At 50.0% G+C, this 13,644-nt stretch overlaps 1 long non-coding RNA gene across 1 annotated transcript in view; it reads right to left on the bottom strand.

Annotated features, from left to right (window-relative positions):
• LOC113923627 overlaps nucleotides 1-11,068 on the bottom strand; it is a 43,587-nt gene extending 32,519 nt beyond the window's left edge. Inside the window, exon 1 of the long non-coding RNA XR_003520385.2 lies at nucleotides 10,851-11,068. This is a non-coding gene — a long non-coding RNA (uncharacterized LOC113923627). The remainder of the gene's footprint in view (nucleotides 1-10,850) is intronic.
• Nucleotides 11,069-13,644: the final 2,576 nt, after the last annotated feature.

Here is a 13,644-nt window from a genome sequence, read left to right as displayed (position 1 = left end):
GTACCCTCAGCCCTCAACACAAGACCCTCAGTGGGGTTGGGAGGGGTGACGTGAGTAGCTTCTCCCTAATTGCCAGCCCTGTCCCCAGCCTGCCACCCCTAGTCGTGGCTTCTTTGGGGTGGGAAGTGAAGGCTTTCTCCCCATCAGTTGCAGGCCCGGGCCTTAGAAAACTGGCTTCCTGGGCACATCTGAGCCGGGACACGATGAACCAGCCTATTAGGGCACCCAGGGAGGCTGGGAGGCCACTGAACCTTTCCCGGTGGGCACAGCCACATTGTGACAAAGCAGCATCCATCCATCAACAGGAAACTGTGCTCAGGCTCTGTAGGCAGCTGGAAATTCTACTCTGAGTCTGCACCAGAATAAAAGAGACAATGGAGAGGGTTTTCTTCTCCCCAACCTTGTGGGGTACAACGCCTGCCCTGAGATATAAATAAGGCACAGGCATGAGGCTTAGTAAATCCACAAACCGTAACACCTCTGAGATGCCCATTGTGCCCCAGCTGACTCAGGCAAGTCTGCATGTCCCTGCACCCCCTGAACAATAGCTCAAGTGGTCATCAGATGGCCAGAAACCAAAGCCACTGTCATTAAAATCCAAGAGGTGCTATTAATTAAAGTACCCCTCACCCATTATGGAGAGAGAGCTGCTATTTCCATTTGAAGCCTGCTAGTTAAGGTGCCTCCTTAGCGCAGTAGGCAGCGCGTCAGTCTCATAATTTGAAGCCTGCTAGTTGGAAAACTGCTTCCATTAAAACAAAAACTCACTCTGAGATACATTTAACATGCAAGTGCTTTGGGGTTTGAGGCCGGCTGCTCGTCCTGCTGAAGCACACACACCCGATTTTCAAAGCCCATGGTTTCCAGCCCCTGTCGGCCCACAGGCCTACAGGGAAATGAGCACATCCTCCGGAATTAAACTCTGCTTGTCATCACGGCATTGCCAAAGCCGGCAAAGACTTGCCAGAGGCTGGGAAATGGATAGGTGCCTCTGAATCCATGATTCAGAAATCACATCCATTCATTAAAGAAATCATTAAAGAAGAACAAAGGTTCGTTCATGGCACATGGGGTTCGGGCACCCACAATGGGGCCGAACACCACAACAGGCATGAGAATAGTAATCGACCCAACACAGTGCCTGCCCATGGCTTACAGGGAATCCAGAGGTAGGGACAGAAATTAAAGCAATGACCACACAATGGCAGCATGCTCGGAGTGCCTACAATGCAGGACCCCGACCGCCTTTGAGATGCCGGGGCACAGAGATCCCCATGCAGAGCCCTCGGAGATCAGCAGGCACCAAACATAGTCTCTGGAACTGTCCACATGCTGACAGCCTTTGGATGGAGTAAGCTGTTCCAAAACTCATTGCAATCTGATCAGTTAAACTCAAGCATTATAACCCAGTACAGAGAGAAATGTGAGCTTTGCTGTAAAGCTGGGGACATTTTAGGATCAGAAAACCCATCTCCAGCCCCTGCCTGTGCCGGTAATACTTGAACTTGCTCAGCCGTGGGCTCTTCCCCGATGGTCTGCTGTGGGGGGCTCTAATTCTGAAAGCACTCAGGTCCCCAGAGCCACAGGAAGTACAGACTAGAGTCTTCTAACTCACCTCGGGGCTAAAAGCTCCCGTGACCAGATGAAGGCTGCAGAACCCATGAACAGCGGTGGGGAAAATCTCTTCTCTCGGTGTGCATCTGCCATGGCATTGACCCATTCCACCATGTGAGTGGGAGTCAGTGACTTTGAACCTGAATCCCCAGGTTTGCAGAATGAGGGGTAAATGGAAGGAAGGAAGGAAGGAAGGAAGGAAGGAAAGGAGGGAGGGAGGGAGGGAGGGAGGGAGGAAGGAAGGAAGCAAGGAAGGAAGGAAGGAAGGAAGGAAGGAAGGAAGGAAGGAAAGAAGGAAGGAAGGAAGGAAGCAAGGAAGGAAGGAAGGAAGGAAGGAAACGAAACTGAGGGCAAGGTCCAAGTCCATTTTGTTCAGAGACCAATTCTCTGAATGACACATAGTAGGCACTCAATAAATACCTTGTAGAGGAGAAATAGATGAACTCAATAGATATGACCAAGGTTAATCTAAAACCTGCTGTAAAATTCCTGTTCAGGGTAGTATAAACTGCAAAATCACTGAATCACCAGTATTATTCCATGAGAACAAATGGTGGCTCATGAAAGCCATGCAGGTGATAAAGGAACTTCGGAAGCAAAAGCTGCTAGCGTTGGGTTCAGAAGCATCTGCGTCCTTAATTACGCTGCCTGATTTATACTCTATTAAATCTGGATATAAGTAACCCATTTCTCTGAAAGCATTTAAACCTCTTATATTCCACCAAACACAGTGCTTTTATTTGAAATAAATGTATCCAGCTCTTTGGGGAACATATGGTATATTTCTCTCTTATTAATAATTCAGTTCAAATGAGCAAAAATTAGTTGGTGCAGTTATGGCTGATTTTGTCCTGAAAAGATCCGCATTAATTTTAGACGTTTTGTAAATTGGGCTATTAAATAAAAGCATTATATGTGAATTACCCTTTAAATTTTAAGCAACTTGGTAGTTTAATGGTATTTTCTAGTCAGATTCATTTTCAATCTTTAAAAAATTATAGTCATTATGGTAAGACAAATTTTTGAAACTTGCTCCTTCTATCCAATTACATATTGTACTAATAAGTAAACTAGAAAACTTTTTATGTTCTCATTTCGGGGCTCAGTCCTGCTTTGCTCCGTCTTTTGATGGCATCGGTCTTCCAAGACGTTCCCTAGAGGGCGGCCGGCCTTGACCGAGAAGCCCCTGGTCGGGGGCCGGACGCGGAGAGCTGAGAATCCACTGGGCTGCCGGGTTATCAGGGCGCTTGGGAGTTCATCTTTACGATCGCTAGCTCTCGGCTGATGGGGCCCCTCTCTGGACAGTGATCGTTCTTCACAATAGCACAGTGCGCCGGCTCCGCAGAAAAAGCCAGCAAGGCCCTGACCAGGCACGTTTGCCAGAAAGACCACAGGGCTCCTAAACGGCCAGGGAGATGTGAGTTACAGGAAATGAGCGCACAGCTCACCAGCTCTGCAGCCCTGCCTGGCAGAGAGACCCCCCCCCAAGGCCAGCCCCACTCAGTGGTCCCCCCGCCCCACCCCCAGCTGCCGAGGAGAGGCCGAGCAGGCATGTGGCAGGCCAGGCTCTGAGGTTTCTCCCCTGGTTCGGTCCCGGTCAGACAGCCTGGGAGAAGCGGCTCTGGGGGTGGTCTATCTCTGCTCCAGAACTGGCCAGATGTGTGATTTTGGACAAGTTCGGCTCTGGGACACAGTTGGGAAGAATGATGGAGACAGTGCTCGGGAAGTGCCCGGTGCAGTGACTGGCACGTGACAGGTGCTGGGGGGCTGCTAGCCCCTTCCTTCCGCCACCTCCAGACGAGGCACTTAGCAGGGTCCTGGTGTCAGGTTTCCCCTTTGCCTAATCTGGCTGACCATCCAAGCACAGTGCCTGTTTGGGACAGCCAGGCCTCCCCTCCAGCTGGCCTTGGCCTCCGGAGAACACGCTGTGCTCGCACTGACTCCCGCTCCCACCCTGACCCCCCCGCAGTTCCTCAGGGCAAGAACTCCAAGATGAGAATCCTTTCTCATCCCGTGCCACAATCCCTGTTTCCTTCCTGCATTCGGTTCCGTATGTTTCCAGGTGGCCGGCCGGATGCTAAAAGAGGCAGGAATGCTGTCCCGATTCTGGAGAGCCAGAGCGAATAGGGAGCCCAGGTGTGGTCACACACAAGCACCCAGCCCAGCCTTCACCAGTTGCTTCTCCATCCTGTGGGGTGGATCTGCTCTCGCTGACTGATCCCAGGCACCCCCTGAGACCAGAGCAATCAAAGAGGCAGCCTCAGAGCAGGCGCCCAGGGTTAAGGAGGACCCACTTCTGGGAAGGAGAAAGTCACAAGGCCAAGGAGGGCAGCACAGGAAGGGCTCTCATTGTACAGATGGGGAAAGTGAGGCTCTAGGAGAAGAAAAGACCTTTCCAAGGTCACACAGGGGAGACTGGAAACCACTCCACGGTGAGCATTTATGCGACAAATCACCGAGCCCCCTTAGGTCTGGTTGTCTCTGCTGGTTTCCAGTCATGTGCCAGCCACTGAGACAGCCATAGAGCAGTGGATAGAAACACAGGTTCTTAGGTTAGCTGTCCTGGATTCAAATTTGAATCCTGATAGTTCCCAGTGTGTGGCTTTGGCAGATCATTCAATCTCCCTGTAGCTCAGGCCCATCTGTAAAATGGGAAGAATACTACTTCATAGATGGAAGGAGTTAATATATACAATGTGCTCAGAAACTTTCCAGCCGAAGTGTTTTTAGGGAAAAAAAATCAGTGTGAGCCACACATTGGGGTCTGAGCAGCAGGTCCACATCCTCTGTTCCTAAATCACATCTGCAGGATCATTTCTGAGGATAGGCTCGCTGTCCCACATCACCCAACCAGGCACCAGGCCACTCTCTGGCCGCCCACGATTTGGTGGCTTTGAGAACATGGCCTGATGTGCCTAATATCATGCCCACTATAGGAGAGCTGCCTTGGTATCCAAGATGGCTTCACCATCAGGAATTTCCAGCTGGAAATGCCATTCCAAAGGGCTTGAGGTGGAAATCCATGTCCAAGCAAGAAATGATAATAAGCCCAGATCACTTAGTGATCTGATGTGTCACTTTAACACTTATGAAGCTCTTCATCACATGCACTGCTATTTATCTCCTCATCAGCCTGGTGTTATTTTTCCCAGCCATTATTATGTCCAGTTAACAGCTGAGCTTAATCTACCTTCCTGAGGTCTCATGGTAAGTAAATGGAGAGATCAGCGTTCAAATGCAGTCTTGAGCCCATTCCTGATGATGGCACTGTACTATGTAAATGGGCAAATGTTTCCTTGACTGTGATCCTCAAAACAGAGCAAGAAGGCTGTGGGGGTTCATTTTATGCATCAACTTGGGAGGGCCACAGTGCCCAGATATCTGGTCAAACATTATTCTACATGTTCCTGTAAGTGTGTTTGGATGGGATTAAATTGGTGGACTCTAAGTAAACAGATTGCTCTTCATGTGGCGGGTGGGCCTCATCCAATCAGTTGAAGGCCTGAATCAAACCAAAGACTAACCTCTCCCTTGCAAGAGGTAATTCCTTCAGCAGATGGCCTTCAGGCTTGAACTACAGCATCGGCTCTTTCCACAGTTGGAAAGCGCACGGCATGGGCCTGGGTACAGCGCAGCCTTGTAAGTTGATGAGCCATGTGACCTTGGACGTGACTCTTCTGGGCTTCCATCCCTTTTTACACCAAGTGGAGGCAGTAGTATCTCCAATATCCCATTAGATATAGGATCAAATGGGAAAATGCATGCCAAGCACCTGGCCCACTGCCAGCACATTAATCACTGACAGTTGTTTTATTATTATCATCAAGAAAAAATGAGCTAAACAAGTGAATTTGGAGATTGTTCCTGAAGCTTCAGAGCCAAAATTCTGCAAGAGGATGGCCGTATCAGGAGAGATGAAAAAGATTTGGCCTCTAGCGGAGAAGAGGGTGGCGTAAGAGGGCCCGCGTGTGCTGAGGTGGCTGCCTGAAAGGAGGGGAAGCAGGGTCTCTCTGGACTGTGATGGTGCAGGGACAACAGAGCACTTCAGGAAATTAAAAGGAAAAAAAATCTAAAAAGCATGCAAGGAAATATGTATGTACACGCCAGGTCATTGGTCTGTGGAACCCCTGATCGCAAGTCATGATTCAGGTGGATCAGGTGCATGGAGAGTGACAGCACAGTTTGGTTCTGCCACTCCTCTTGGCATCTAGTGGCCCAGGCAGTTTATAGAAGATCTACCCAAATGCAGACACATGGGCAGCTCTGTACATAGTTATAGGCAGTCACAAACTCAAGCAGCATCACCATCCACCACTTCTATCAGAGGAAGACCCTTAGGAGGTGACATGCCAACTGCCTGGCATCAGAAAGAAAAGGACTCTCAATGCCTAAGGCAGAAGGCAGAAGTTAGCCTGGATCCAGGATGTCCACCCTGTGGGTACAGCGTGAAAAGGGTATCATGGATATTTCTGTAATGTAACTGGTGGTGATGATGACAAGGTATGAACAATATGGCAATAACATTTAGCATCACCACCCTGTCCTCCAAGCTCAGAGTAGAGGGAGACAAAAGGCTAAGAAAACTAGAGTAGTCCAAAGCCCCAGCTACTTGGGACAGAGCCATCTGACAAGAGAAGACCACATCTCCCGTGGGTAGCAAGGGAACTGGGCAGAAAGCCCTTCAAGGATCTACAGCTGCTTGAGCTGAACTTCCGACACTAATTGGACTTCTACTCCAAAGGCGGACTTCTACTCCAAAGCCAGCACAGTATTCCAGACAGAGAAAGTGACATGAACAAAGCACAGAGGTGGGAACAGGCTTAGTCCATCCAGTGGATAGTAAGGAATGAAGATTTGTTGATGACAGGGAAGCAAGGGGCACAGGAGGGAAGATGTGCACTGAGCCCACAGGTAGGCAGGGCTGAGACTAAGGTCGCCAACACTGCGTCACACACTGGGATGAGTTTCAGTTGCATGGACATCCTTGGCACCCTTATTAAAAAGCAGAAAAGAAGTCTATCCCCTGAGCTTATTCCATGGTCTTTGAGACCTTCCCAGCTTCACGGAAGCATGTCCCATCAGCAAGACCATCAGTAGAAAATTCTCCCAACACAATGGAGAATGATGTGTCAAGTAGTCACGTGTGGAGAGGTTAGGAAGGAGTCCACGAAAAGGGGTGGTGACAGGGAGAGGCACGTGATCTCCAGCCAGCTGTCTTTGTACATCATGGATAAATTTGTGAAAGACTAAATATTGGCTAAGTCTACGACCGAGAAAGCAATGGCCAAAAACACACACCATGCCTCGGCGAGTCTTCATATTTAAGTAAAAATTTCCTTCTTGAAATCAAAAGCTTATCCACTGACCCTGGTTCTGAACATAAATGCAATCTTAGTGGACCATCTACAAATTTGTAAAATCAAAATGCTTCCCCATTTACTAGTCATCATATTTAAGGCCAAAGCCTGACTCAAAGTGCCATGGGGATTAAAGGCAAAATGGAAGTACTGTTCATTCATCTGTGGATCATGCAGGTATCAGCTTGACCACTGGCAGTAATATATATGAGATCCACAAAGAATTAACTTGGGGATTAGAGGAAATCAATAGATCTATTGTTTATACCAGTGTGCTTGATACAGCTTGTATTAGGATGAGCAGGGTTAGCTGCTAAAATAAACAAACCCCAATACCTCAGTGGTCTAACCCAATAGGCTTTTCTCTCTTGTTCAGGTAAAATTTCTTTCTAGTTCTAGTGTTTGGAGGCAGGAGGAAGAATCTTCTGAGTCTTCTCCATTTATCCAACAGATGGGGAGAGAGAGCAAGGGTCACACGTTAAGAGTTTTTCTTGGGCCAGATCTACAAGAGATGTATGAACACGATCTTCCGGCCAGAACTCAGTCATACATCTCCATCTAACAGCACAAAAGACAGGGAGACGTGGTCCAGCAGTGTGCCCAAGAATAAGATGAGAGCACGGATGTTGGTGAGCATGAGCAGTCTTTGCCAGATAGCTTCATACCCCTCAAATCAAACTTTTAAAAATACATTTATAAAATAGCAATAAATATTTTGTAAAAGCTTTTGTTTTCATTCCTGTTCCAACGCAGAATTATTTCTTTTCCAAGCTGGTTGAGATGTGTTTCCCCCACTCTCCAAAGTCATTCATCCATGACCATGTGCCCCTGGAGACTTAACATAGGCTATAAATCAACAAATTCTGCTATAAAACCTTGTGCAGAGAAAATGCTCATGTGCAGTGAGAGAACGTGCCGACAAATGGGGTCAGCCTGTTTCCAAGACATGTCCCACTCCACGTTCATGGTCCTCAGCAACCCTAGAAATGCAGGAATATGCCCAACTTCCCCCCTATCTTTACGTAATTGTCTAAGCTGGATAGAATCTACCAACTCTCGGACTGTAATGGCTTTACTTCAGTCAAATTAGCTGTTGGTCAAAGAAATCAATTCTTTTGCCGTCTGCTTAGCGAGAGCCAGAGCCGCTGCCTGGCCGGGTCAGGAGTGTTAATATGCACACTGGACCAAAGCTGTGACCCAAGCCACCGCTGCTACTCGGTGGGCAAACAGATGATGCAGACAACCATCCCTCTGACCTGGCCATTTCTCACACAGCAGGAGTGACCCCATCATTCTCCACTGTGGCTTCTTAGGGTCTACTTAGATGAAGACACATTACCATGTTCTAGCCATGTGACAGCTGAGAGAGGGAGGGCGAAGCCTGCGTGATTATGGCTAATCATTGTCTGCCTGTCCCTAGGTAGTTGATACTTATCAATGAATTGCACCAAATGTGGTGTAAAATCCCAGATAATTAACTGTGAACTGGGTATAACTTCTCTGGGCCATTTCATTCATATTTTAGAGGGAAGGCACGGGTAAACAATTTAAACTGCCATGTTTACACCACCACCGAATTTGGTAAGTGAGCATTTCTTTGTCTCTGGCAGAAGGTAAATTTGAAAGAGACACGCAATTCACATCCCGCAAAAAGCAAGGCTCAAACCAACAGGGCAGGGGAAAATTTATTTTTTTTCCCCTTTTCTCCTTAGCCAAAGTTATTATCACAACTGCCGGGGAATTTGTGAGATTGGGAGATAAGGATCTTAATGATTCTTTGGAGACCCGTCAATCACCGCAAACTGCTACCAGAATCGAAATTACATCTGCATTTGAATTAGCAACATTACTCGCCAATTTAGATCAGAGTGAACATTTTTCCATTGAAGATGGAATTAAATTAGAAAGTGAGTGAGTCTTTAATTTCCACATTATAAATCACCGAAAATAATTCAACTCCTGTACCTTAAGGCCAATTACATTATCCTAAGCGACATTTTATCTCCCAACCTTCGAAGTGATTTGGTGTTGGGAGCCTTCACACAAATCAGTCTTGCTCTCGCAGCAAGAAATATATCTGCCCACTGAGTCACACACATAAAACACCAGGAACCGTTTTAATGCCGAAGCTTATTTTATATGAAATTTGATTGTCTGTTTGATAGTGTATTTTGTGTTCTAATGAACTGATGCATTAGCCAGATACGGGTTCTGAATTATGTCAGGTTCAACAATGAGATTTTAAAATGATTGACTTGTTCCAGGTTGGGGCATCTTCGTCCCTTTCACCATCTCCTCCCCCTTTGGCCCTACAAAAGACAAAGGTATTGTGGATATTTGCAGGTCTGAACATTCTCCCTCTCAGCCCTTGGTGCTCACCTGGGTTACTGTCTGATGTCTACAAGCCCATCTCTCCCCAGACTGTGAGTTCCTCTTGTACTAATGCCTGAATCCATCCCGCAAAGTGACTGGTTCAGAGTAGATGTTCATTAAGTATTTGGTGCAAAAAGGATTGAATGGATGCATGACATCTGGTCCTTTGCACCTGGCACCGATCAAATGGCCACCATAGAGACTAAACAAACAGATAAACAGGCCACCCGCCCACCCCACCACCACCTTCCCCAGCACCACCGCCAGGGACAACCAGAAAGCCAGGGAGGGGCCTCTTCCACTAGCAGGGTTGAATTTCCTTGAGTTAACCAGCCTAAACAAAGATCAAGGAGTCTCCCTAATAAGCCACAAGCCTTGACCATCACCTGAAAAAGCACACTTGACCCAGAAAACTTCTGAGCCCCTGATGCAGCGACGGAGCAAGGGAAGGAAAGGAAAAGCAAGGAGTTAGGAGGCGGGGCAAGTGTTGTAAATATTTGGACCTTCTGACAAGTATTCTGTTCTTAAGATGCAGAGAGGTGGTGGGGATGTCCACTCACTCGACCTGGCCAGGTGGACGAGGCCTCAGTTGGCTCTGGCCCACGGTACAGGCCTGGTGAGTCACTGCGAGCCTCGGACCTCACTTCCCCAGGTCTAAAGTGAGAGGTTAAGCCACTAGATCTGATGGATAGAGAGCTTCCCGCCAGTCAGGCTCTGGGATTATTTAAATAATCCTCGGTTCTCCCCATCACCACAGAGCAGATTCTGACTCGGCCCTCTCTGACCGTCTGTGTGGCCTGGGCAACTGCCCCTCTGGACCTCAGCCTTCCCATCCACAAAATGGGGGGCCCGAATGTGGACTTGAATTTCTGGGAGTAGGGTTTGAGGAAGAATTAATTAAACAAGAACCCAGAAGGCCCCAAGTGAGCTCAGGCTGGCCCCACCCGGAAACAAGACAGAGAACAAAGCCCTCTCTCTGGCTCTGGGGCTCAGGGCACTCACACTTGGTACAACAGCAACAATGGAAAGCTGCTCCCCATATGAGGGAAGGAAGTCCTGCTGTGTAGCCCGGCCTCCCAGAGGCTGCTCCCTCCACCTGCCCGGCAGCCCTAAACTCCTAGGCCTGGCCCCGTGATACCCCCACTCATTTTCTCTGCCCTGGAAGAACCAGACACCAGGTCCTCGGGCCACTGCGTGAGGGTGTCTGGCATCAGACCAAGTCACAGGTGGGGCGTGATGCACGTCAGCCTGCAAGCCCAGGCCCCCAGGGTGGCATCTGGGACGGGGAGCCTTCTTTCCCATTCACTCGCGTCCCACATGGAGTAGGTGGTCACCAGCAAAGGGACACGTGTCCAGGATGAGTGTTGTCAGAGTCAGAAAAAAAAATCAACCCTTTGTCCAGGGCACCTGTCTCACGGGGATTTAGGGGTCTTGCAGATGTACCCAGGTGAGGAAGAAGAGCTGAGGGTGGTCGCTCTGGGCTCCCCCATCACCCAGCACACATACCTCTCAACCTCATGAGCTTTGCTTCTTCAGTCTCTGTACTCGGGTTCTTGGTAAACTCTCCTTTGAAGTCAGGGTTCTGCTGCTCAAATAAAGCATTTTGTTCAAGTGTGCAATTGACCGGCTGGGTCCAACTTGGTCAAATATGACAGGGAAATGGGACCAGCCCAAGGAAACCCTGCAAGTTCATGACAGAGCTTGGGCCAGGAGCCAGGAGCCAGACTCCCTCCTCACACCTATTCAAAGATGACCCAACGACAGCCACCCCCTCTGGATTGTCACCTCATATGACTGGGTACACTGTCTACACTGTCTTTATGGGTAAGCTCACAACAGCTCTATGAGGTAGGAGCTATCTCATGATACCCATTTTACAGATGGAAAAGTTGAATGTTAAGTAACTTTCCCAAGGTCTCCCAGCCAGTGAGCGCCAGAGGTGGGATTTGAGTGCGGGCAGTGGCGCTCCAGAGTCCACACCTAGAGCAGCCGAGTTGCCCTTACAGCCCCTACCCTCACAAGGCCGGCAGCCTGGCCCTTGCCCTCCCCTTACTGGGGCTTTTTTAGTTTCCATGAAGTCGAACAGGCTGAGGCTCTAGAACCTTCTGGATTTGGAGCCTGAGGTATATTTGGCAAGGGTTTGGTTTTTTAAAAAGATTTCATTTATTTATTTGGCAGAGAGAGAACACAAGCAGGGGGAGCGGCAGAGGGAGAGGGAGAAGCAGGCTTCCCACCGCGCAGGGAGCCCGACCTGGGGCTCAATCCCAGGACCCTGGGATCATGACCTGAACCGTTCTTGGTCTCCCTTACTGTAACCCGATGAAAAATTCCTACGTGCACACACACGCACACACATGCACAATTCCACGGGAGCATCTTTATGAGAAGATTCTGACATGTTCTCTGCCCTAGAAAAAGGCAAAACTTAGCGTGACAAGATTCACATGTGTCAGACCTGAAACACCCGGGAAGGAGACATGGTGGCCAAACTGCCCCCTCGGACACTTGTCAAGGGAGGGAACAGTGGAGTCTCGGGGTTGCAGGAATGCAGGGAAATGTGGAAAGTGGGAGCAGGGGGTCCTGAGCCTCAGTTTTGCAGTCATCGGTAGAATGAGCACAAGAACAGTATTTACTGAAAAGATCAGACGAGGTGACGTTCAGAAACACTTCCCCACCCAGCACGTGGTCTCCCCCAGAGCGCTGTCTCTCCCACTCTCTCTCCTCTCTCTCTGTCTCTCTGTCTCTGCTTCCTGACCCAGTCCTCCTCAGAAGTCTGAGTGACAGAGCAGCAAAATGACTGACCTCCCACCAAGCAGGCCTTTCCAGGACCGCCTCCCCTCGGCCCAGGCCTCTCAGCCCCCGGCAGCCCCCTCCCAGCAGGGACCGCCCCAGGACATGAGCCTCCCTGTGCCCTTGGAGCTCAGGGTATCCCTGCTGCCCCTGACCCTGACTCGGCACCTCGGCCCTGCTCCGGCCTCCGTGCTACCCACGCTTCTGCTCTCCCGGACGACTGCAAACCTCTCTGGTCTCCCAGACGTGGTGATCCCGCCGAGGGACGGAACCGTGTGCCCACACCCTCCCCAAGGAAATCCCAACGGGGCTCCTCCTTCACAATGCCAGGGTCCAGCCAGGCTCAGGGCTGCAAGAGGCAGGCAGCTCCAGGGAAAAGGAGTGTGGCAGGAGGTGTGCAAGAAAGCAGGGAATGCTGGTTCCATTTATTTCAGTAACGGCCACCAAAGATGCTGTGCTTTGGACTCTGGTGGCAAAGCTGAGCCCAACAGGGAGGAGAAAGCTCTTCACCCTCCCCAGGCACTGACAGGACAGCCTCGCTGGCCACCAGCCCAGAGCCTGGCCCTGCTCCCAGTCCTCTGCCTACATATCAGATTGAACCTCACACAGGCTCCTGTGATCGGGATCATGCCCATTTTACAGATGTGGACACTGAGGCTCAGAAAGACTTAAGTGGCTCGCCAAGATCATTTAGCAAATAAGTGGCAAGGCCAACACTCAAAGCCAGGACAGACTGTTTACAGTGGCCATCCTCCCAAAAGTCACGAGGCTGGACGAGCCCCGGCTGCCTCTCCAAGTGGCCCGCCCTTCGCTCACTGGTCAGCTGAGCCCTCGATGCAAATAGCCAGACTCCCAATGCCCAGCAAATGGGGAGGGCCAGTGAAATCTGGAATCGGGTGCTGTGACAACCACAGCTGGCTTCACAAGGGGGAGGGGCCACAGGGACATGGTGGGCCATGGAATGACCTGGGTCAGCTGGTGACCCAGGTCCAGGGCAAGCAACACCTCCCTCTTCTCATCCTTCCGAGGCAGTCTGCAGTGCTCCCCTGGCCAGGAAGGTGGTGCTTGTCCCTTAGGCCCACCTCCCCAAGCAAACAGCAGGGAGGACCCCGGGCTGGCCTGAGGGGAAGCCTGTGAGGCCCTGAGCGCTTCTGTAAGCCAATGGTGCCCATGTTCAGGGACGTCACAGCCCAAATCCCCTTGGGCTGGAAGTTAGCAAACTGACTCAGAAAGGAAGGTGCACTCTGGAGCCGGGGAGGCTGCTCCCACGGTCCGGCCCTCCTCCCCTGGGTCTGGTGAAGGACCCCAGTGTGAGTGTGGTGGCTGGCCATCCCCAAACGAAAGAAGGGCAGAAATCCTGCACGAGTTACGGTGTCTGTGCTCCCAAAAAGGTACTTTGCTTCTCTTTTTTCTGCCTCTTTTTTTCTTAATTATTTTATTTATTTATTTGAGAGAGAGAATATGAGAGAGAGCACAAGATGGGGGAGGGTCCGAGGGAGAAGCAGACACC

The sequence above is a fragment of the Zalophus californianus genome, chromosome 15 (genome assembly GCF_009762305.2).
Source record: "Zalophus californianus isolate mZalCal1 chromosome 15, mZalCal1.pri.v2, whole genome shotgun sequence".
NCBI classification, from domain to species: Eukaryota; Metazoa; Chordata; class Mammalia; order Carnivora; family Otariidae; genus Zalophus; species Zalophus californianus.
The sequence above is the reverse complement of the archived record's forward strand: the minus strand, read 5'-3'. Positions and strand labels throughout refer to the sequence as shown.